Consider the following 22,324-nt stretch of genomic DNA (forward strand, 5'->3'; position numbering starts at 1 on the left):
CAGTGATGTGAGACTCTCTCCTTCCCTCCCTGCCCCCTCCCTCTCCCCATTAGTGCATTGAAACTAGCAACCAGATTTATAGTTCTAAAGACAAGGAAAAAAAAAAACGGAGCCTACTCTCCTCTGTTCACTTTCTTGTTTAATATTCAATATGGTGTGCAGTTTGTTGAGAAAGTAAGGGCCATGTTTTGCCATCTCCCTTACGGATTTCAGTCAACACACGGAGATGTTTGAAATGATCTGCTAAGCCCGTTTCCCTGCCTTGAGCCATCTGGTTCAAATTCTGTCTACCTGCTTGGAGTGCAGCCGTTTTTTGTCTGCCTGTACATACAAGGAAGTCACAACTCATTAACAGTTTAGGGGAAATCTCTGTGGAAATGTACAACTTTACTATTGTGGTAGGTCTTCCCTTGGGAGCAAATTGGATCGGACTTTTCGGTAAACCAAAGATACTCTAGGCATATTGGGAGACCTGAAAAAGATAGAATTGAACGAACCTAAAAGTTCTTATGTTAAACGGGAGCAAAGTTGTTGTGTGCCGTAATCTGACTGGTGGCAGAGTTCAGAGTTAAGTGTCCAAGTGACGTAATGAGCAGCACTCCAGTTCTGCGATGGGGCTCTTACCCTCACTCCTGGAAGGTTGCTTATCCCCAAACTAATTCTCTAGCCAACCATTAATCTTTGACTAAACCAATAGATCTACAGTATTAGCTACCATTTGACCATTGCTTGTGACCAAACATCTGACAGGAAGCAACTTAAGGGGGGAAGGGTTTGTCTGGTCTCTCAGTTTGAGGGATACAGCTCATCTTAGGAAGGTAGGCATGTGCAGAAGTGTGAGGTAGCAGGAGTCTGAGATGATTGGTCACATTGTATCTGCTCAAGAACCAAAGAGAGGCTGATGCTGATGGAATGGATCTCAAGAGCTTTGGAGAACCCACACTGAGATTCCCAGGTTCCTGTGTCTTGGAACAATATTGACATAGGGACACATGCATAGTAACAGAAATAGAAGCAGGTTTTATCTCAGTCTCCTACATGAGACAAAATCCAGATGGACACCAACCATGTCGTCTACTGATTCTTCTTGATGTCTCCATGTTGGGGGCTAGAAAGCCTCTGTTTTAATCTCCTGATTACAATCATGCCTGTATAATACGGTTTTAGCCAGCATTAAGTCAAAGCTCACTAATGGTTTCTGGAAAATACTTCTCTCCTAGTAAATCGGAAGAGGTATTGTCAGACCCAATTCCTTCTTGACTCGAGGAGAAAGATTTTGTGTAGATGTGATGTCCTATGACTGTCAGGGCAAAGCTATAAAATCTCCAGACACCAGGCCCTGACCTCAAGTCAGTGCTGTCTTGCTCTAGATTTCTCCTTTGTTATTTTAACCACGGTCCTGGATAGCGGTGGCAGAGAGCAGTGTTGACAATCACCTGCCAATTCTCAGGTCCTTAATCCACAGGTCCAACCAACCACGGATCTGAAATAGGCAGAAAATAAGAGACTATGGTATATATCCCATATGCACAGCTCTTCTTCTTGTGACTCTTCCCCATACAGAACAACAGAATAATTACTGACATAGCACTTAGAGTCCACCAGGCATTGCAAGTTTTCTGGAGGTGAAAACGCTCCAGATGTAAGTAGGTTACATGCAATGTGTGGATAACACAGGTTATGGTCAATGGCCATGCCATTCTACACAATGGACCTGAACAGCTGCAGCTCTTGGATCCAGTCCCTCATGGACACCATTGGAATGATGTACTCATGCAGGCGTTGAGAGAAACCTGGGACCTCAGAGCTTGTAAACTCAGCTTCTGTAACCATAGTATCTGGGTTCTCCATGGGTTATATTATCCATGAGGATCCGGAAGATGCTGATGGGTCTAAGCACAAGCCGGTTGATGTGGTAGTCACGGAGGGAACAAGCCCAAGATTTGAGAAGAACAAAAGGTTCTTTAGGGCTTCCACGAGGGAAGTGGTACACCAGGAATGTTCTATTTCAATGAGCCCATGCTCTAACAGCAAAGGAAAAGTCGGCTTTTCCTTTTTAGAGGATGTGACACAGCTCTCACAGTCTTATTGTTACATGACCTGCTGCCTCTCTCCCTGCTTCTTGAGTTTCAGTGAAACGGTTGATTTTCTTATTCATTACTGTTGTTGTGGCTAACCAATGATGCTGACTCATGTCCCACTAGCTCCTCCCACCTCTCCATTTTTTCCCTGAGAACTCAGCCTCAGCACCAGAGGTCTCACTGCATACAGTACAGGTGCCATATAAGCTCAAGAAGGCATACGCAAACTTAAGAGTGTCTGACATTTCAGCCTTGCAAAGAGAATCTCTGGCCACAAAGAAATGAAGAGTGCATCCCTAAGAACGGATGCTGATGTTCTATTTCCTGATGCAAAACAAAGTTGAGCTGCCACAACATCTTTACTTTTCCTGAGCACTGGATTTTGTTTGGGGGGGGGGCAGAGAAGGGGGAGAAATCAGGGAAGGAGGAAGGGAGGGAGACACACACACACCACACACACACACACACACACACACACACACACACACACACCCCACACACCCGAGAGAGAGAGAGAGAGAGAGAGAGAGAGAGAGAGAGAGAGAGAGAGAGAGAGAGAGAGACAACTTTCCATTGACCTAATACACAGAACAGAATAGAAAACGAGGCCACAAAAAACTGACTGCTCATTTTGGAGTTTCCCCTAGAGGTGTCTTGCTCAAGGACAAAGAGCCTCTTCTAAGAGGAGTTTCCCCTTTGCCCTGGAAACAATCCAGAGGCAGAGCCGAGACTAGCAGGTCAAAGGTCCTATCTACAAGGCTGCCTTGGGGGTTTTGGACTTTTGGCAGAAAGCAGCTGATTTCCTCCTCTTTGGTGGGAAGTCCTCCAGCAGTGAGCAGGTTGGGGGAGGGAGAGGATAGCCTCTCCACCACTCAAATTCAGCATTTAAACTGGAAAGGACTGCAGAGGGCTAAGAGTCTGTGTCTGGCCTTGTGGGAAGGGACAGTGAGCTGCCTCCCTTTACAAATATCAAGTTGGCCCTGACAGGGGTGTGCCCAGTGGGTGCTGGAGACTCCTGGGGAAGAAGGCAAGAGCCTAGTAGTGAACTGGCCAGAAAAGTTTGGGCAACGGGTATCTTGGTGTTTTCTAAGGCCTTAAACAAGGTCTTTTCTTAGAGTGATATTTTTGGTGGTGTTGTTGTTGGGTTGTTTTTTTATTATTTATTTATCTATCTATTTATTTATTTATATTTTTGAGACAGAGTTTCTCTGTGTAGGTTTGTCCTGGAACTTTGTAGTTCAGACTGGCCTCACAACAATCTGCCAGCCTCTACCTCGGAAAGTTCTGGGATGAAAGGCATTTGCCTGCCACTAGATAACAGCACCCCACACCCTGTAATGATTCTTGAAGATGGGGAATTGCATTCAGCACTTGCTTGATAAAAACAGAAAACAAACAAACATCCTTCTCTCCTCTCCTGCTTGCCTTTTTATTGGAGATCAAATGCTCACTAAGTTCAGGAAACTACAGTGAGAGGTCTATTGTTGGACTGGCCTTCCTTGAACCAAACAGTTACAGGAATGGGCCACTGAGACCTTATGCGTCCCTCACAGAGCTCTCCATCGTAGAGGCAACCATTCTCAGCTTTTACTTAGGAACGGACCCTTCAGATACTGAACTTGAAGCCTGTGACTTTACCCAGGAAGAGCACGGAGGCTGCACACACTGTTTGGTGGCTATGTGCTAGCAATGCACAGTTCCTTTCTAAAGGGTTCATGCCTCAGCGATCGTGGCCATGTCTCCACGTGCTCTGGAAATGATTGGTGAGCTGCACCTGCATTTCCCAGAGCCTCATGAATGACCCCACTTCATTTCATGTAAAAAACTTCTTGCTTCTTCCTTTTTTTTCTTTGGTCTTGCAACAAGACCTGGGAGGATTCCATTGTTGGGAGAGAAATAAATTTAAAAATGACTTCCTTTTTTTTTTTTTTAAAGAAGAAATTACTCCCTCTCCCTCCCCTTCCAATTTTCTCAGCTGGGGTAATCCCTGATGAAAACTTGTATTCTTTTTCATATCCTAACACACCCGCCTTTTCCGCTGACAGTTTGCCAGCTTTATTTCTGGGCTCCAAGTCAGAGTGTACAGCTACTCCAGGATGTCCCAAGGGGCCAGAGACTCATCAATACTGCTGAGATTACACATCCAAAATGTGGTGCCCTAGCACACTGACTATTTTGATCTGAAAGGGCTCTCAAGCAAGAGCCTTTAAAAAACTGTTATTGTTACTGCTTGGCTTCTCCATTTGCTCTTCTTCCTCCCAAGGCAAGACATACAAACTAAAATTTCCTTCTGCAAGACAAGTCATGGAAATTTGCCCTCCCTCCCTGTAATAACCACAGACCCTGGAATAAGTTCTAACCTCCTCCCACCATCCAATGACAGCTTTCAGTGAATTAAAGTCTCTGACCCATCTTGTAGGACACCAGTGTCTCTCTCTAGAGGGGTTCTCTACATCCTCAGGCAGGGACACTGCCATACAGGGAGGCCAAGAAGAATATGGAGGGAGGCTTGTTACCATTGGGACCTTTTGTCCCATGACTGTCCATTCTCCATGGAATCTACACACAAAACAGAAACTTCTTCCTGGGTGTCTGGGTCTTTGTTTTCAAAAGCCCCCATGTCATTGATTAAATTCCTCATGCCTCTTTTTTGTTAGCCTGTCCTCTGTGATCAGACTGGTGGCTGTGGCCCTGAGGAGAGATGAGGAGTGCTGTGTCCCAGCTCCCTCCTTGCTATGTGATTTTGAACCTTGCCTTCCCCTTCCTACCTCTGCCGTCCTGGTGGCTGCTAACACTGAGCTGGCTAGCTCAGGCCAGCCCTGCCAGTCAGCTTCATCTTTCTCCCTCAGGCTGACTTTCCCCACTGAATTGTCTGGGCCATTTCAGAGCCTGGGGAAATATCTGTGTTCTCTGCTGTCTCTGACTGACCAGCCCTGGCCTATGTGAGCACAGATTCCCACCAACTCCCTTACAAATTCCCTTCCTTCTCTGAGCCCTGCTCAGGATCAGCCTCTCTCCACTGGATACCAGAGAAGCCTTTAGAAACATTAGGTCAGGCAGCTTCCTAACTTAAACACCTTCCTGTAAGCTCCTTTGCTGCTGCTACTGCTGCAGGGAGACAACTCACATCCCTTCTTTAGCTTATCAGCCTTTAGCTCCTGACTTTTCCTTTCTTGGGTCATGTTCTGGGGTCACACTGACTTCTGGAAAGTTCATCAGACTCCCATGTTATTTCCCATGGGCCTGCATTCCACTTTTCATTTGTTTCTTTTCAAATAACTGCTTCCCTTCTTTGCCTAATGAACTTGGAGGGGCGGGTCCCTCTCTCTATCTTACAAAGAGTCACTGAAGCAAAGGACAGAAGCCTGAGTAAAGGAGGGAGGAGATATGAACTCATGAGCATGCATGAAGATGTCCCAGAAAGGGGACACAGCAATCGGATGTGACACAGACTTGCCCCACAGGGGCAGGAAGAGGAGCAGTGAAGTTTATGCTAATCAGCTCTTAGTCTGACACAATCTAGTGACACCCATCTGGGAAGAGGCACTCTCAACTGAAGGCTGGTCTCCATTGGACTGTGTTTTCTGGCTTGTTGACTGATGTAGAAAGGCCTTGCCTACTGTAGGTGGTCCCGTTTTTTAGGCAGGTGGGCTTAGGCTGTGTAACAAGGGTAGTTGAACACCAGTCTGTGCATAGACGAGCCAGAAGGCAGCTTTAACTTCCTTCATTTCTTCTTTCGTCCCTGCCCGGATGTCGGCCTGTGGGGTAGAAGTATAAAAATGGAATAAACTCTCTTTCCCGGGTCATTTTTGGCTACAGTGTTTATCACAACAATAGAAATCAAACTAGGCCAGGGGTAGTGGATGATTTTCAAGTTGAATGCTGAACGGACATAAAGAACAGATGGATTTGTAAAGGATTCAGGAAGCTGAGGAGCAGACAGTGGCTTCCAACAATGACTGTCTAGATGTAGAGACGGTCTTCACTTTGCCTTTTGAGTTCAATTTTTCCTGCATGTTAGATCTTGGGAGTGGATAAAAGGCAACCTTGCCCTTTTCCTGGGTCTGGTAAAGTAATTTCAGGGGGTGGAAACCCCTTGCTGAGCTTGGGGATCAGGGAGAGACAAGGGGAGGTTAGTGAGGCCTCCCAGCTGCCTTTAATAAAATGCTCAGCGTGTCCCAGGGCTGTATTTGGGTGTTTCATTTCTTAAGATCCAACAGATGCTTGTTGCAAGTCTGAAACTCATATCATGATCTATTTGCTTGATTTCCGTCCCTCTCTCCCACCCACCCCTGATTCTATCTTTTGAGACAGTATCTCTCTATGTAGTTCTGGTTGGCCTTGAACGTGAGGTTCTTCCTCCTTAGCTTCCTGAGCTCAGGAATTCCAAGGGCCCGCTTGTCACAGCTTCCCTTGGGCCCCTCCTCTAAGCCCCTGAAGCACAAATGGCCAGTTAGGAGCACCTCTGCGCACCTATTGTCCCTGCATCACAGCCTGTGTCTTGAATGAGTACATGTATCACAGAGGAAGCATGGTGAGCTCACGGCGGTGAAAACACACACCCGATCTCCTTCTTCTAAAGTTTCTGGAACCTTCAAAAACAGTGGAGACTGTGTTCAAGCACATGGACCCAAAGGGAGATGCTCTACAGTGTATCTCATCTACAGTGCATATTATAATATATATTTCCTAGGCCCAGGAAATATGTGCGACGCCATTCCCCGATGGAAAGTAAACTTGGAGCCAGAAGAGTATGTCAGTGTAGGTTCCTCAGCTGTAGCAGAACACACCAGTGGGGCTGTTTATAGTGGGAGAGACAGAGCAAGTAAGGACCAGGGCGTGTGGAAAACCTCTACCACTCATTCCATTTGTGACCTTAAGACTGCCCCCCAAAATAGTCTATTAAAACAATAGGGGCTGGGGAGGATGGAGAGATGCTTCATTGGCTACGAACACCGGCTGCTTTTCCAAAGGATCCAGGTTCAATTCCCACATGGCAGCACATAGCTGTAACTCTAGCTCCGGGAGTTCTGACAGCCTGTGGATTGCTGATGGGTGAGGTCGGGTGAAATCTAATTGGTCAGATAAGGCTAGGGCCTGTGATTGGGCAGTGGAAAAAGAAGGTGGGGCTGGAAGTTTTAGAGAGAGGGAAACAGGGAAAGAGACAGGGAGATGGAGGAAGAAGTTGAACCTGATCCACGTGACTTCAAAGAGTCACAGGTAGCTATGATATCGTAGGACAATAAAGTAATGCCGGGTGCATTTGCCCCATCTAGACCTGCAGCTTGTGTTTATAGTAATTGGGTTTGGAGTTCTCTGTGTGGGCATTTTGGGGGTTGAGAATTCACTCTTATAAATCTGACCGATAAATTATAAGCCCCTGGAGATTTCTTTATACGGGGTTTGGGATTTAGAGCCAGTCTTGGTGGACTATCCACAGGTGACAGCTGACAGAAAGCGAGCTGTTCGGTGACAAGCGAACCTCGGGAAATTAGGCGGACCACCCGCTGCTTGAGGGTAGCCATGGGGCGGCGAGACCACCATTGCCTGTCATGTAGCTGGTGATAGAGTGGATTGTTTTTAATAATTACACGCTACAACACCCCCACACAGATATACATGCAGGGAAAACACCAAATGCACATAAAATAAAAATAAATATAATAATTAAAAATAAAATAATCAGGGTTGCAGAGATGGCTCAGCAGATAAGAGTACTAGATATTCTTGTTGAGGACCTGAGTTTGGTTCCTGGTACCCACACCAGGATGCTTGCAGCTGTCTGTAACTCTAGCTGTAAGAGCTTTAACGGTTTCTTCTGACTTCTGAGGGCATCAGTATGCACGATCAGACAACACACACACACACACACACACACACACACACAAACTCTTATACACATACACACACAGATAAACACAAATACACACATATACTCACACATCCCAATAAATATAAAGATAAAATGTAAAATACAAACCCTTGCATAGGAGATGAAAAGTGGATGGTTGTTTATGTGGAGGTTGTTTCTCCCTCTATTCCTTTTTAGCTGGGCCAAATTTCCTTTCCTCTACCATCACCAACATCCTCCCTTCACTGATTGCAGGCTCTTGCCCTGTGAAGAAACACCAGACCGTCTCACCTGGAAGGATCGTCCCATACTCTCTTCTGCTCACTTAGTTGTCTCCTGCAACCTGTTCCTTTCCCAGAAACCTCACTCAGGGTTACTTCTGCCAAGGACAACTCTGACCTTCTAAGTTGTCCCGTTCCGGGTCTCTTCCTTCCTTCCTCTAATTTGTCTCTTCTCCCAGATAGTACATTGTATTCTTTTTGTTTGTTTTAGAGAAGGGTGTTACCATGTAACCCTGCCTGGCCTTGAAACTCGCCCTATAACCAGGCTGGCCTTGAAGTCAGAGATCCACTTGCCTCTGCCTTCAGAGTGCTGGGATTAAGGGCGTGCACCTCACCCAGCACGGCATCTTTCTTTGAAGCACTTCTAGTAAGGTAGGAACATCTCAGCATCTTTGTGCTGCTGGTAAGGTCTCCTCACAGCTCTTTCCTTGTTCCACCTAAATATCAACATCAAAATCCAGCTTCTAAAAGCCAGCACAACCTTTTCTCCTTCCACAGACTCAGACACTACCTCTAGATCTCAGATCTCTGACATGGTTGTTACTCCAGGGGAGAAGGCACTTTGTAGGAGTGAAGATCCCATGTGTAGACTTAGCATAGTGCTTGCTTTCAACTGCACACGGACTTCATAAAACTCTCCTCCAATGGAATCGGTATCTTCACCACCCTTCTCATGAATGGACACATTTCTCTAGGAGGTTGGGGCATCAGGAGAGGTGGTTTAGTAATCCTGGGTATTTTCCTTAAAAAAAAAAAAAAGAATTTTTATTTCATTTATATGAATGTTTGCTTGCATACCCTGGTGTCCACAGGGGCCAGAAGATGGTAACAGAGCCTCTAGAATAAGAGTTATAGGTGGATATGAGCCATCATGTGGGTGCTGGGAATCAAACCCAGGTCCTCTGGAAAAACAGTCCGTACTCTTAATTGTGGAGCCACTTCTCCATCCCCACCCCAAATTTTATGTCACATTTCCCATGCTTTATATTTTTCTCACTCCCAGTGAATTCTGTAACATTCAGTACTACTCACAAATTAAGTGTAGCTACACAAAGCAACACACACAAAAAAAAATTGTGTGGTGGCAATAAGGCTGTGCTTGGGTTTTGTACAGGAGGAAGAACCAGCCTTGTCCTTGTCATGGAGATCTGGGGCTGGAGCTAGCCTGGGTAGAGACAGCCTCCTCCTACTGTAGCTTTGATGTGGTAGCCACAGTATGACTGCTCTGCCAGTGTTTGTGTTGGGTTGAGGTTAAAGTTCAATGTGCAGCTATCAGTGGTCACACATTGATATTTATCAGTGGGGAGGATCAGATGTCAGAGGTGAGGAATGTTAGGCAGGTGGCGAGACTGTCCTGGTGTGCTTTGTCTCCTAAGCACTTCTTAACTCTGTTTCTTCACGATTGGTTCTTTTGGCCAGATGTCCACAGGCACCATGAGTAATCCTCTCAGGAAGTGTGCTGGCACACATGTCCTCAGCTGTCTCGTCCTAGCGATGGAAGGGAGTTTGGACTAGATGACCTATATAGTCCTTTCTGACCTGGGTACTTTGTGAGGCCATGGCAGAAGTCTGAATTCCGGCGTCGGCGGCAGCATTGATGCTGGCCGGTTCAGCTGGGTGGAGTTAATCAGTAAACGGTTGCTAAGACAATATTTGAGCGGTGAAGACAAGTGAGTAAGGTGGAGGTGGAGCAGAAGGAAGTGCTCTTTGAGAACAGCGGTTAGAAGGCGCATGAAGGAAGCTTGATGGTTCTCCACCAATCTCCCATGGTGCTTCACCTTCCACACACCCCCTCCCCCTGGAGTACTTCAGGTTCACATACCAAACATGTTCTGGACTTAGACCGCAACAGGCCTCTGACTACACGGTTTCACTTGCGGTTTTTTTAACACAATGTGTGTTTGTTTTATAGCTACCAAGGGGATTTTAATCTACCACTTAGATTAGAGACCTTTGTCTTACCCATTCTGGGGAAATGTTCCACAGGAATTAGTTTCACACTAGTGTGTTGAGTGTGCGCTTCCTAAGAATGCAATTGATCAGTAGCCTGAGAGTAAAACTCTGAATTACTCACATGAGCCTTCCCTGTGGGCAGAGGGCAGCTGAGGCTCCCGTATCTCAGTTAAAGACCCCGAGAAAGAGGTGGACTAGATCCAATTTGTCAGTGGCGTTTCTCCAAAATCTTGGGCCCGCAAAACCATTGCTATTTGATCTTAGGTCTTCTGCTTTTGGTTTTCAAGAAGAACTAATCAAGTACAAAAGACAGATTGACAGACCTTCCTTGATGTACATGAGGAAGAGGTGGACACCGTCTGGAATTTTTCCTTGCACACTGAGTGGTTTGTCTCCAGTCCTGATTTCCACTCTGATTCAGACCCCGCAGATATACTGGTGTTCCATATAAAGGCAGGCATGGTAGGCACTTAGTTTCCCAAATTTTCACTCAAGTTTTCTGTTGGGTAGTTTTTTTAGAGAGAATGAGCCTGTTGCTTTAAATCCCTTCATGTTAGCCACACACCAATACTAAAATCTATTAATTTATCACATTTTTGTCAGATAGGCTTCATGGGGATCATCTATACAAGAACACACAAATGGATCCCAAAAGACAGAGGAGGGCAGAGCAGGCCATTTGGCTTGGGACCTTATACTCAAGGGTAGGGCTCTAAAGTTGGTCTTTAGCTGGAAACTTGCTATATCCATACACTGACACACTTGCACACATAACATACATACAATGACACACTTGCACATCTAACACACATACACTCATACAATACATGCACACATATACTGACACACTTGCACACACACCACATATACACTGACAGACATGCTCACACAAAACACATATACACATACAACACATACACACATACATTGACACACTTGCACACATAACACACATACAATGCATACACACTCACAAAACAGCACACACATACACCACATATACACACTCACACACCCACCCACACTCTCATGCAGCGTGTAAGGTGAACTAAACTAGTTGTACAGACAGTAGTTCTAAGGAAATAATTTGCGGTCCTCAGAAGGTCAGATGTTAAAGAATTCTTACATCGGTAGCCATCAAAGTGTCTAGAATCTTTAAGAATCAGAGCTCAGAGTGGGAAAGCCTGGGCAAGCATTTCTCCTTTGTAGAATCTGTTTGAATAGATTCTGGCTAGTTTTACTTCTGTTTTTCAAAAGTTGGGAGATCTGGCAAACATATAGAATGTTCCTATAAGAAAATAAAAATCCTGTTTTCCTGGGTTTACTACATGTGGGTTCATCCCCTACCTGTGGATTTGGAGAGAAAAAGATTTTTAGGAAATAGTTGTCTTTTTGCTTTCATTTATGATAATGATGGTGGTGGTGGTGGCAGCGGCGGTGGTGATAATGACAGAGACAATCTGAGGGTATAATGCATGCTAAATAAACTCTCTATCCCTGAGCTGTACCCAGCCCAGAGTGTTGTGTTTTTACAAATAGTAATAGATCAAGGTTACTATTCACTTAGGCACTGTGTTAATTACTTAACATACATCTAACCAATCGCTGTTACAGGTCTGTAAGGAGGACTCTTTTGGGAGATTGTGGAACCTCCAGGAGATACAGTCTAGACCAGGAAGTGAGTCACCGAGAACGGTCCCAGAGGTATGCTATTTCTTGCTGCTTCCTGGTTGGTTATGATGTAAATTGCTCTCAGCCTACGTCTACACAGCAATGATGATCTGCCCAAGTACAAGGCATAAGCAACCAAGGAAATAATAGAATTCCTCTTCTTTAGAAGTTATTTATGTCAAATGTTTTGTCATAGCAGTGAAAGAATTAGGAGTTTAGTAGCTCCACAGAAACACACCATGAAACAGGGGTCACGAGTAACCCGACTTACAGATGGAGGACTAAGGTGACAAACTTTCTTAAGGTTGAAGACATGGGATGTGCCTTGTAGGTTTATGTTAAGGCAACACATGATTGGACAATGCAAAGGTAGGCAAGGAAAGAGGCTGGAGGACCATAAGGATTGAAGAAGGCGGAGATTCCTGGAGGAACAAAGATGGAGACAGATGTGTGTTTCTCTGAGTGCATCTCTTTATAAATAAGGCTGTTATGAATCTTTATAAGGGATGGAATTGTACAAAGTCATTTGACTTATCTAGGTTGGCAAATTACATCATATCTACTGGATCATAATAGTTTGGTGTGTTCTTTGATGTGACTACTTAGTTGAGTTCAAAGGGTGTAGTGTCGGAACGCATAAAGCCCACCAAGGAGTTGGGATGTGGTGTCTAAGGCTTGGCAACAACACGCCAAAAGGAAGTAAGTGAAAACAACATGCTGGGGCAGTCGTATCCACCTGGGACAGAAACAGCAGGGATGGTAGAGTGAACCATGCTTGAGTTCTTAGAGGCAGTATTGAGCGCCAAGATAGAGATCCCTGCAATGCCAGATGGCCCCGTGTGGGAGCACTAGTGCGGGATAAAAGGTTAAGCTGCCTTTTTAATATTTTCTGAAACAGTGCCTCTCTCAGCAAAGCTGAGATCATCATCTTACAAGCGCCTTGCACAGCTATCTCTATAAGCAACCCTAGCTCATCCCCTGTCACTGTTAACTGAGTCCTTTCTGTGCTCCCTCCAAACGTCACGTGTCCTCCACGGGTTTTGCCTCAGTCCATGAGTCTGTCCCAGCTGACATCACTCTGCCAATCAGCCCACGTCCTTGGAGGTGACAAGAAGCTGCTGAATACCACCAGAAGTTTTGTGGTGCATTTCTCTGTATGGAGTCCGGATGAAAGCAGCTTGACTGTGCAATGTAAGGCGGACCAATACACGCATGGTGTTAGTTAGCAATGAATCTCTCATAATGTGTCCTTTCACATACTGCCTTTAGCAGAACAATCTTTCTCCTGCATCTGCTTCAGTGAAACATTCCTTCACCCGTGTCCACTTCAATGAAACACTCCATATATATCTATATCTATGTCTATGTCTATGTCTATATCTATCTATCTATCTATCTATATCTATCTATCTATCTATCTATCTATCTATCTATCTATCTATCTATCTATCTATCTATCTATCTATATTGCCTTAGCAAAACACCATTCAACACAACTGACTTTCTAAAGAACCCTTAAGTTTCCACTTCACCCTCCCATATCTGTGCACTACAGTTCACCTCCTCCAGCCACACAAACTAATGGACTCCAGACTCCAGTGCATATAAATCCCAAACACAGAGAAAGCTAGAGTGGTTGGTCAGGTAAGCAAATTTCTTCTTAATCTATCTAATAAACTTTGAGGCCTGAACAAATCTGGACTCCCCTTGAAGCCTACCTCCCCACAACTAAGTAAACACAGCTTCTGATGTTGATTTTGCCCTCCAGGCTGAGGGCTGTCCCAAAGCTTGCCCAGTCCTATGCCTAAAGGGGTTGTCCCAATGGCACAGAACATGTTTATTTGGGATTCCAAGGCCTAAGGTTGGTTCCTGGCCAGGATATTTTCTTAGGGTTGGAAATACCCTTCCTCGTCTCCCTCACTTTCTTTGGCACCCACATCTCTGCCCTAACCCTGCATTGCTCTCAGACTGCTCTGTGGCCCTGACACATCATGGGAGTCTGGCCCAGCCTCCCCGTTTGCCATTGTCCCCCAGTTTCTGAGGCTAGTCCAGTGGAACCGGACATCAATGGACAGCAAAATGACCAAGCCAGTTTCTTATACAGCACAATTTCCCAAAAGTCAAAGAGATTGCCTTACTTGAAGTAATTTTTAACAAGGCTTTGAGTTTGAGAAAAATTGTCTCTCCTGGTAGTTGGATTGAACCCTGTGCATGTGTGTGGCAAGTTTTCTATCATTAGTTACAACTCCAACTATAAAGCCCATTTTTGACTCTGGAATTTTAAACATATTTTATTTGGAGATAGGGCTGCCTAATGTCACCAAAGCAACATCCCATCCTCTTTGCCTTGACTCCCAGGTAGATGGGATTGTAGGTGAGTGCCACCCACACTTGTCTAGTTTAAGTTTTGAGACATCTGATTTTCTAGCACAAGTCAGTCAGGGACGGCAGTATTACCATCTTCCTTTTACAGTAACCTTGGAGGCTGCAGCCTTGCTAAAGTTCAGAACCAGTTGGGTGGAAATGGAAACTCAGATTTCTGTCTTCATCCATATGAACTGCCCCTGCTTCCCAAGGCTCAGGGTGACATTGTGTATGTGGTGTGGGCTGTAAGAGCCAGAGAATAGGGAGGAAGTCCTGTGAGATGCTTTTTTCTGACCTGACACACACACAGCCTTTGCACTCATGAGCTCACATCAGCTGCAATTATTTGCACAAGGCCCGCACAAGATCAGTCCGATGGCCCAAGTCGGCATCCCAACATTCAACACTCACTGGAATTTAGCAGGTCAGAATTCCAAAACAGGCGCGACATGAAGGCTGGAAGAACATGTGGGGGAAGATAGGGTCAAGATACATTGTTTATATGTATGAAGTTGTCAAGTAACAAACACAAAATAACGTATTTTTAAAAAATCCCTATTTCCTGTCACCAAATCCTGTGTGTGTCCTGTAACAGAGTCACGTTTAAGCGTGTTATTGTAAAGTTCTCTTTCTTAGTCATTTCTTAAAGCTCTCCAGATCCCATTGATGTGACTACAGTCCACAGTGCTGCACTCAGATAGCAGGTGGCAAGACAGCCTTAGGTTGGCCACACCGTCTGCCCTGCCCTGCGACTCCCTGATGATCTTTACTGGGGGAAGTGGAGGGTGGACTCATCCCTGACTTACAGCTCTCACAGAGACTAAAGCCGGAGCCTCAGTGATGGAAATGAATTATGTGATTGCATTATACCAGTCGCTCAAAGGCAACTAATTACAGTCATCTCCGTCCTTTGTAATCTTCTTAACCTCGTGGTATTTCCTGACTCTCACATACTTGGCATGATTATAACTATCAGCTGGGATGGTGACTAATTCCTTCAAGCAATTCCCTGTCTGCATGTTGTCCTCGTTTGTGACGGGGAGCTATCTCTTTGTAAAGCTTACCCCAAAGACCAATTATTATTATTACTTTTATAGATGTAGCTTCATGCAGTACTGGGACATGGTTAATGCCCTATAAATGGTGGTTATGACAATTAAAAATTTAGGTCTGCCCAAACACCTGCTGAGCAGGTAAGTTTTGAAGTACTGTAGTTACATCATAACTTGGGAAATCTGTGAAAGGTTTTCAAAAGTGGCCACATCTGAAACTCACAAAGGCATCCAGCAGATGAACCACTTAGCCCTTAGTGACTGTTTGTATTTGCCTTTATTATTGCTATCATCATCATCACCATCATCATCATCATCATCATCATCATCATCATCATCACCACCACCATCATCACAAAGACAGACTACCACCCTAAATTTATATTCACTCCATAAGCAGCCATCCCTTGCTTAATGTGCTATACTCAATGGGGTGCAAGAGCTTTTCATAGGTTCTCAGGCATCATCTTGTATTGATCCAGCCCTTCCTGGAGGACACCCCGAGCTGGCGCCTGTTTATTCCTGCCCTACTTAAATACAGAGATCAAAGAGCTGTCAATACAGGCCTGACCCAGCTCATAGGTCCTGTTCTGCCAGAACCATAGGACTGAAAGTTAAATATCAAATTCCTAGGAGCAGGTGAGGCATAGAGTGAGCCTTGGGTACCCACTGAGTTGCAGCCTTCCTTACTCTCACGGTGAACATCCAGTTTCTGAGGTTAACTCTGCTCCTGTCATCTTAAAGCTACTTGGAGACTTCTGTGGCTCAGCTCTCTGGATAGTTTGAGCCCAGAAGGCGACTTGGAATCTGCATTTAAACATTATTTGTGAGTATGTGTACATTTGTACTTGAATGTGCATGTGATGTGTGAGCGTGGGTGCCCGCATGCCACAGGGGTTTTGGGTTTCGAACTCTGGTCGTCAGTCTTGCGTGACAGGGACTTTCGCCCTGTGAGCCATCTTGCTGGCCCTCGATGGCTGGATTTTACAGACAAGGGATGAGTGCAAGGAAATCAAGCTTGATCAGTCTTAACATTGTCACCAGATGCTGGGATCATAAACAAAGCTGGCGCCACATCGTCTCCGCAAATGAACAAACCTTTGCCAGTCTAAATCCCAAGCAATTGGTGTCTAACAAATTATAACAAGCGTTAAGTGTAAACCTCAAGCCAGCGTAGTTAAAAACAATTTTGGACTCTTTCCTAAGTGAGTATATATATATTTTTTAATCGCTGTCCTTTCATGAATTTAATCCTAATGGCTCGTCTCTCGGTCATCTCATCACAGGCAGACTCAGGAGCATGTGTGTAAGTGTCTGCAACCATTCAAACTCATTCAGGACACACGTTAGTGTTTCTGTTCTTATAAAGCATAGATTACATCGGTTAAGTAGTTAGTTCAAGGTAAAAGCCAACATAACAATTATAAACATGAACAATCACTTGGGGCTTTTATTTGTGGCTAAATTTTTCAACAGTGAGACTGAACAATAGCTGTGTGTTCATTCCTATAAGAGGTCAACAATACATAGGCACTTCTTAAAAACTAGCTTTTTAAAATATATATTTTGCTTTTGTGGTATTGGACCATCAAACTATTCTCCCAGTCCTATATATTCTTACTTTACATTCACAGGTAAGATCACATGCTTACAGTTTAATGAATGAAAAATTTCACCGTCTGTCTGTTTTTGGTTATGATTTATTAGGTTTATTTCATGATTATTACTAAAACCAATTTTGTCCTATGGAGAGGACGGTGCTAATTTACTTAAGGTGTACACTCTGGATGACATACTGAGCTGAGCTTTCCCCAGTGCTTGAACACTCTGATCTAAACCCCAGGACAAGAACCTTCTCTAGTATAGGGGAAAGGTCTTTTTAACATAGCTAGGCTCATGGTCAACACACTGATGTCAGCTAGTTTCCTGTCACTATAACAAAACATGCAAAATAACTAGGTTATAAAGATAAAAGATTGATTTTGGCTAAAAGTTTTGGAGCTTCTAGTCTGTGATTGTATTGGTCTTGTGGTAAGGTCGGGAGGTGGGGAGAGCATGCAAGAAAGCAAAATTGTCCACCTCGTGGGTAAGAGGAAAGTTTAAGAAAAAAGAGGGAAAGGCTCAGGGGTGTAAGAGTACATGCCTAGCAAGCTGAAGATTTTTTTATATGGTCCCCATTCTCAAATGGTCTACTACCTACAAAGAGCTTTACCTTGGGGACCGAGGAAGTAGCCACAGGGCTTTGGAAGACATTTCACATCCAAACTAAAACACCTCTGCAGAAGAAGACAAATAAAAGGAAAAACAATGTACACACACCCTCATTGGAAGTTGCACAAAAGACTTCAAAGAATGAGGAACAAAGTGACAGGGAGTCATGTATCCTCATGATGCCCGATGAAGAGGTAGACAGCTGAGTAGGCCTGTGATTGGGTGGGAAGCATAGAATGTCAATGGGGATTAGAGCGGTCTGCTTGTCCAGATTCTCCACTGCATCTTCTGATACAAAGATGTCTTCTGGAAACAGGACTTCTGAATGAAGTTCTCTCAACCTACTTTGAGGAAGAAGAGGGAGAGATTAAGTGTGATGGTTTGCATCTAGGGTGTGGCCTTGTTGGAGGAAGTGTGTCACTCTTGGGGGTGGGCTTGCAGACCTTCCTCCTACCTGCCTGAAGATGCTCAGTCTGTTTCTGGCTTCCTTTGGATGAAGATGTAGAACTCTCAGCTCCTCCTGCACCATGCCTGCCTGGATGCTGCCATGCTCCCACGTTGATACTAACTGGACTGAACCTCAGAACCTGTAAGCCAGCCCCAGTTAAATGTTGTCTTTTATAAGACTTGCATTGGTCATGGTGTCTGTTCACAGCAATAAAACCCTACCTAAGACAGCAAGTGAGGATGCTCTTTATGCTCTTTATGCCGTGGTCTCTCATGCGGGCGCTGAGTCTCAATCCTCATCACTACCATGTGCATTTGTTACTTCTTGGAATCTTCACCTAGTTCTTTTCTTTGATACCAGCCTGTCTCATTCTAAAACCACCAGAGGGGTTGGATTAATATGTATCCACAGGTTGGTCTTTAATTCCTGATGTTTCTCCCTCAGCATCCCCAGTGCGGAGTTACATGTGTGTACTACAGGAAGCTAAATGTCTCTACTAGAGTTTAACGCTTTTTTTTTTTTTAGTATAGAATAGAGTTTATTCAGGGCATGAAGAGGGGAGTTAAAAGGGTAGTAGGTGGGGGGAGAAAGAGAGAGAGAGGAAGAAGGAGGAGGAGGAGTGGAGAAGTAGAGGCCAGCCCTGAGCACATGGAGAGAGAGGGGGAAGGAAATGGGGACAAGAGGGACAAAGGGGTAAGAGCAAGAGGGTAAGAGAAGAGAGCAAGAGAGAGTTTAACCTTTAAAAGTGTGTTTCTGAGTGTTGTGTGTGTGTGTGTGTGTGTGTGTGTGTTTGTGTGCACATGTGCTTGCAAGCATGTGGACGTCATCCTGAGATGTTTTTGCTAGAATCCAGTCACCTTGTTTTCTGAGACAACCTCCTTATGCTTATCTATTTAATTATTTGTTTGATTACTTATTGCTGTGTGCTTTTTTATGTGTATAGGTGTTTGGTTTGCATGGAACTGGAATTCCTTTTTTAAAAAAAAACTATCAATTGTTTTATTTTCAACTGGAAAACTAGACAATCCTCCAGCGCAACAAGGTATTAATTAATTCTCTTCCACATCATCACCAGCTCCAGCACCACCCTGGCCTTTCTTGGCGTTCTTCCTCTTCCCTTGGCCTGGACGGCCACCACCATAAGGAGAACGGAGGGAGAACTTGATGTGCTTCTGTGAGCCCAGACGAACGATGAGGGATGGGAAGTTCACCACCTGCTTTCAGACCCTGATGCGACGTTGGCAGATGGGCACACAGGCATGGTGAATAGATTTGGTGAGACGCAGCTTAAAGACCTGGGTCTCTCCAAGAAATTCTCACTGTTCAGGCCCAGGAAGTAATCCAGCTTCATCCTACCCTCGTCCAGCACCCCTGTGCTAACAAGCCACCTCAGCAGAGCATTGCCTTCAGACGCCGCGGATCCTTCTCATCCAGCGTCAGCAGCTCCCGGGCAGCCTTACGGATCTTCGCCAGGGTAAATGTGTCCCTCCACACCTCATGCTTGTTCCGGAGTCCATATACTCCAACCAACTTTAGCTCCTGGTCAAGACGCGATTTCTCGAAGGGTCTCTGTGGGGTCACATAGGTTTGGCGACAAACCCAGCTTCTGGCGACCGGCATGTTGACTTCGCCAGGCCCGCAGCGCCTTCTTACTCAGGCCCGTAACAAAGAACGGAACTGGAATTCCTATAACCTCTGGATCTGGTTGTGAGCCACCATGTCGGTGGTAACCAAATTCATGTCTCCTGCAAGAGCAGCCAGTGCTCTTAACCACTGACCCATCTCTCCAGTCCTCACCGTAAGTTTTTATAAAAAACCCATGATGGTTTCAGTGAGAATGTCCCTCACAAGCTCTGGCATTTGATTACTTGATCTCCAGGCAGCGGTGCTGTGTGTGAAGGCTTAGGAGGTGTGACCTTGCTGGCTGCAGTGTGTCCCTGGTTCCAGCTTCGAGGTTTCAAAGGCCTGTGTAATTCCCCGGTGTACCCCTTGCTCCTCGCTTGTGGTTTTAGACATGGTCTTTTGGCTGTAGTCACCCTGCCTGTCACTGTCATACTTCTCTAAGCTGGTGATGGATTCAAAGCCCTCTGGAACTGCAAGCTTAAGTAGATTTTCCCTTCTGTAAGATGCCTTAGTTATGGTGTTTTATCTAAGGAATAGAGAAGCAATGGCCCAGTATCTCACTGGAACCTGAGGCTTACACTGATTAGTCTAGGTTGGCTGGGAGCCCAAGGTCCACTTGTCTCTGCTTTCCCAGGGCCTGAATCACAAAGGCAGACCACAAGCCTGGCTTTTTACAGGAACAGTCTCCGGTTGTCATGCTGGTAGGGTAAATACTTAACCCACAGAGCGACCTCGGCATACCTCGGCTGGAATTTTTTGGATACTGGAAGGAACGACTGTCTTTTCCTGTTTGGGATGGAACGAAGCCCCCATGTATCATTTGGATCCTCAAAGGTTGATTGAATGCTTCTGTTGGTGCAGTAATAGTTCCAAAGCCTGTCTGGTGGACCTTGTTCTTTCATTAAGACTCTCTAGTCGACCATGATAAACTTCTTTTCAGTACAACAGGTTTCAAGGATTGCCTAGTTAAGACTGGCCCAGTCTTGTGGCAGTTTAAAAGAAACTTTTAGCCAACAGAAACATGTAGCTGATATCAAGCAATGTTTGTGTAGACAGGGCGTCAACACATAACACAGGCTGGCCTTGAACTCACGAACCTCCTGCCTTAGCCTTCTGAGTGCTGGGATTACAGGTTCCTGATAGCAAACCTGGCTTCAATGCTTTCTTTTCTTTAGCCCAGGCTGGCCTGGAAGTCACTATGCAGCCTACTCACGCTGGCTTCAAATTTTTGGCAATTCTCCTGCCTCAGTCTCCAGAGTGCTGATAACACAGATAGAAGCCACAACACCTGGTGCTCATTTTAACCTAACGTCCAGACAAACAACCTGAACAGAGAAGGAAGTGCATCTTAAATGTATGTTTGAAATCCTGTTCTCCCATTTGCCATGTTCTTAGAGTATCCGCTGCAGGAAGGAGCTGTCTCCCTCAACTGCTCCACTACATTGCCCTCTCAAATCCTAGCCAATAGACAATTTCAAGCCCTAACAGGCCCCCATGACCCCATCCACAGCAGGTACTCCAGTTCTTTCCACTCCTTGTTTTCTGAACCTTCTGGTGTGAGTCATACAGGGCTAGAGACTGGAGTTGAATGAGCTAAGACCCCTTTAGAATTTTTTTTTTTTTTTAAAGAGATGTGTCTGGTTCTGTTGCTAGACTGGCCTCCAACAGTGACCCTCTTGTTTCATTCTCCCACACAGCTCATGCTGCAGCTGGGTGTCAAGCTGTCTACGTACAAACCGATTCTTTGTGCGCCTATAAGAAAAAGAGATGGCATGCACGTATACTGGCGACTTTGTCTCATAACACGGGAGGAGAAGAAGCATCTGTGAATGTGTTGGACCTTCATGACCTCTGGATTTTTAAGTTGACCTGTCTACTTTGTCCCCTCCAGTGGCTCTAGTGTACCTGGGAAGAACCATAAATCTGGACATGAAGAACTGAATTGAAACCATCAAAAAGCAAAGGCTGGACCCTAGCAGACCGAGATGCCTGAAGGAGTCCCAGGATTCATATCTACCTGAGCCTAGACTCATTCCCATCTAGTGGTTCTCTGGGGCCAGCTCAACTATTGGTGGTCACCTGTCCTTGACCAGTGGCCCCTTTGTTCCATTCTGAAGGGCTGGCTGCTGATTTGTGTCTACCGTCCTTTTTGCACTGAGCACAAACTCAGGTATTGCACTGTGACTGGGGGGGGGGGGCGGAAAGAAATTTGGGAGGGAAAAGGACATTTTAAAATTACAAGGGATTACTCTTGGCTATTGCTTTTTTTTTTTTTTTTTTTTTTTTTTGCCTCAGGGGGACTAGAAAAACAAGTTCAACCAGTGTCTAACCCCAAACGGTATGTGACTCTGTGTGTTCCTGTGCAGGTTGGGTGTAATGAACTGCCAAGAACAGACTATATTTGCAGGTGGCAGGCTCCGGGGGTGGGGGTGGGGGGGACTCCTGATTATCCCAAGTTGGCTTCCTAACACGCCTCAGAAATATGTGACTGCCCTTCCGACAGGCTAATCTTCCCCGAAGGGTGTCCAGCGTTGAACCTGGAGACAGTTAGGTTAATTTTAGTGACTGTTGGCTTTCAGATCAGTAAACTTCCCTCCCCCTCCCCCCCAACCTCTCTTCTCCAATTTCATGGTCCAGTTTCCTAGTTCACTTCCTCTTGCCTGTCAACTCTGTCAAACACAGGCTCAGATGACTGACGTTCGGTCTTCATCAAAGCCAAGGAGGGTTTTATGTTCACTGTGTCCCCCCCCCCCCCCCCCACCAGTGGAACAGCTAGACACACAGTGCTT

General features: G+C 45.3%; 1 pseudogene across 1 annotated transcript; it reads right to left on the reverse strand.

Moving 5' to 3' along the window:
* Positions 1 to 18,961: 18,961 nt before the first annotated feature.
* Positions 18,962 to 19,532, reverse strand: LOC308427101 (small ribosomal subunit protein uS4-like; annotated as a pseudogene). Its single transcript has one exon. The product of its transcript is annotated as a small ribosomal subunit protein uS4-like (transcript).
* Between the last annotated feature and the right edge of the window lie 2,792 nt (positions 19,533 to 22,324).

Source organism: Micromys minutus (genome assembly GCF_963924665.1).
Source record: "Micromys minutus genome assembly, chromosome: 11".
NCBI classification, from domain to species: Eukaryota; Metazoa; Chordata; class Mammalia; order Rodentia; family Muridae; genus Micromys; species Micromys minutus.